Raw genomic sequence first — 3,483 nt, forward strand, 5'->3', positions numbered from 1 at the left:
GGGGTCTTTTTCTTATATAGGCTCCTATTACCCCCCCTCCGCGTCCCGATTTTTCACATTTGCTGTCTGGTCACCCTACACATGTATCCGCTGGCCCAAATTCTGCTATCATTTGCACCAGCACAAGCCCGTTTAAATCAAGTATGATTGCGTATTTTGGATCACTTCTCTATTTTTTTCATGATAAGTATTCTTTCTTCTCCACATTCTCCTGGTTTCTTTATTCCCAGTCTCTCTTTAGCAAACATGAGCCTACAAGTCTTTAAGAAGTGGCTTCTTGTTCCACCAGTATATCTCCAGTGGCTTCAGAGGAGTTACGCTGGATTAACACAGGTGTAAATGAGATCAGAATCTGGCCCTGAGCTGGAGCAGATTCAAAATTAGCAAAATGAGTTCACTGCAAACAAAGTTATATTCAGGAAAGTTTTTACAAATGGCTGTCAATGGCAATATATTAACATGCCATTCCTTACATATGACAGCACTTTCAATGGATAGGTGAATTTACATTACAAAACCAGAGTATATATCTACTATGAAGAAGACAAGCACTTCCATTGGCACCAGGATGCCTTCGATAAATCAGCCAATGTATTATTGTTTGGCTTTGGGGGCAGTTGCAGGTAGTCAATATTTTTTTGTAAAGGAGGAGATTTTAAAAGGACAAAGAGCAGGTAGGTGCTCAATCCCCTTTGAAAGTAAATGGGAGTGAGAATCCTAACGACCCTTTATGCCTTAGAAAATCTCCCCCTTAATTACAAGTCAAGCCAAAACCAAATAGCAAATATCTTATAAATGTTTAGTACATACTCCCTTTTCCCTCATAGGTGCTTGTCTTTTTAGGCCTCATGATTGCAAATAGTTAAGCACACGCTTAACTTTAAGCCCGTGAGTAGTTCCACAGACGTCAATGGGAGTGTCCACATGCTAATTAAGGGGAGGGTCAGATTTACCATTTATTCAGCAAATTTATCAGGCCATCTTTCCCTGTAGAATAATCAAACAGACAGTTCTCCAGAACTGGAAGGAGTCTCAATCTCTTTATGGCTCTCCACAGCGGGTAACATGGAGGCACTGAGGAGAGTAGTATCTGGGGGGTGCCAAATCCTGCTCCCACTGTGCCACTGATCTGGTCAAGATCCCCATGCGGGCAGCCCACCAGATTGCTGAAGTGGTATCCGCAGCCTCTGGATCCCTGAATATCTGAAGCCTCCAGAGTCTGTACAGGCATTGTCCCAGTCTTGGGGTCCCTAGGCACATCCTTGATCCATTGTCTAACACTCCCTCCTGAGAGCTGAAATCTCATGTTCCCCTGCCCAAGCCCTGGAACCAAGACTCCCTGTTAGCTTGAATGCATCCTCTCTGAGAATCCCACCAAAGGTATGAGCTTTCTGGTTTTCCTCTTCAAGGGGTGACATGGTAGGTGTAGCATATACCACACACAGACACTCTGCATAGAATTCTACCATGCTGTTGTTCTTTACTTAATCACATGATCTATAAAAAAAAAAAACTCTACACACATTTCCCCATCTTCATTTCCTCACTACTGCAGGGCATTCTTTGGGCAGGGGTAGGTGTCCTCTGGGGCCGTCCAGGTCTTTCTGCTGCAGAGCTTGCCTTGAGTTCCAAAACCTACAGTCTCCTCCCCCAGCTCACCTCCCCTGGTCTTCTTGGTTGATCTATGCCCTTCCTTCTTCCTTCCCGCACTTTCTCTGAATATCTCTCTTCTTCCGCCCTATGAATCCTTATTTAAACCCATAATTTGTCACCTAGCATCTTTTGTTCTGTTCCTGGTAAATTTCTGCTCTCTGCTTTCCCCCTCTCCTCAGAGAGGTCAAGTAAAACTAGTTTCCCCTAAGATGCAGTTACTCGTTTGTTCTCCCCAGGTAAGACTTACTCATGTGCTGATAGTCCTTCACAATTGACTTGATCTGGCAGAGATGTGTCACAAGTCGTGTCTGTTCAGGGTGGCTACACATGCAAAGGGGCATTCATGGTACAACAGTTTCATAATACTTTCATCATAACCGCATAATATCAACCATCACACCCTGCTCATGTAAAAGTTCTATGGTAGACAATAGGCCAGATTCTCAGCAGGTGTAATGTCATCTCTGCCAATTTACACCAGTTGAGGCTCTAACCAAATGTGAGTAAGCTGATAGGCTTTTCCCACTCTTGCACCCACAACTCTTGGTTAAGGGCTTTGGATAACATTTTCAAAAGCATGTAAATGAATTAGGCATAGACCTGAGCAGGAAGAATTGCTGTGATTTTCCAAATATTTTCCTGTCCTGAACTGAGACAAAAAGTTGAAATCTTGAAAAAAATCTAAAATCCATAAAAATGTCAGTTCAGGTCAATTAAAATGTTTCATTTTAACTATGCCCTTTAAAACACACTTAACTATAAATTTACTTAAATGATGTCATTCTGACATGAAAAATAGAAATTGTTTTCATTCAGAAAAGGTCCAAATAGGATGTTTCAAAAATTTTGAAACTTTTTTTTTTTTATTTGAAATGGGAAATACATCAAAACGGACCCCTTTCTGCACACAGTTTTGGATTGGACCAATTGGCATTTTTCGACAAAAAATGTTTAGTTGAGAAATCCCCAACAAGCTCTACTTCAGAATTTAAGTCCCATTTTCAGAAGTGACGTGGGCATTTAAGTCCCATTAACTTTCAGTGAGACTTAAGATCCTGAGTGCCTAACCCACTTCTGAAAAATGGGACTTGGGATCCCAAGTCACTTAGGCACTTTTGAAAATTTTCACCCTGCGTCATCCTGGGATAAATGCCCATCTCAGCCAGTGAAGTCACTAGGAAATCTCATCCCTTGCGGGACTGGACTTGAATTTCACAGACGACGAGGGCGCTCAGCAAATCCCAGGACTGGGAGCTAGCACCGAACATGTTTGGTCCCTTTGCACACTCTCCTTCTATTGTATGAAAGAAAACAAGACTAATTTAAACCATATGTTGCAATGCCATAGTGACAGCATGGGAATGGCAGTCCAAGTGTGACAAACCAGCTGTCAGCAGTCACAGTTTTATAGAATGTTTTAATGAAAGGCACTGGGAGAAGACTTTTTCATTTGGGGATGAATGCTAAAAAGGGTGCGATTCATAATACCGTCAACTGAGCAGAGTGCTTTGTCTTGATTTTGCAAAGATCAGACATGTTTATATATTTTTCCTCCTTCCAAACAACAGTCCCATCTAAAGCAATGGGCTAAAATAGCAGAGACTGGGCACTGCCGGCAAGTATACAGCAGCCACAGAAGATTCCCTGCCTGACCCCCTAAATGACATCAGTGTGTCAAACTTGTGTAATGAGTCAAGGCCATATACACACACAAACACCGCAGTCCTCAGCTAAACCTTAATGTTTATGGGCCTGCCTCCTCGCACCTTTTTCATCCACTGCACAGCTCTGTATACAGCAAGAAACAGCCTAGCGCTCTCTTGTCTGCGT

Source organism: Terrapene carolina, unplaced genomic scaffold (genome assembly GCF_002925995.2).
Source record: "Terrapene carolina triunguis isolate 2854851 unplaced genomic scaffold, T_m_triunguis-2.0 Scaffold33715, whole genome shotgun sequence".
In the NCBI taxonomy this organism is placed as follows: Eukaryota; Metazoa; Chordata; order Testudines; family Emydidae; genus Terrapene; species Terrapene triunguis.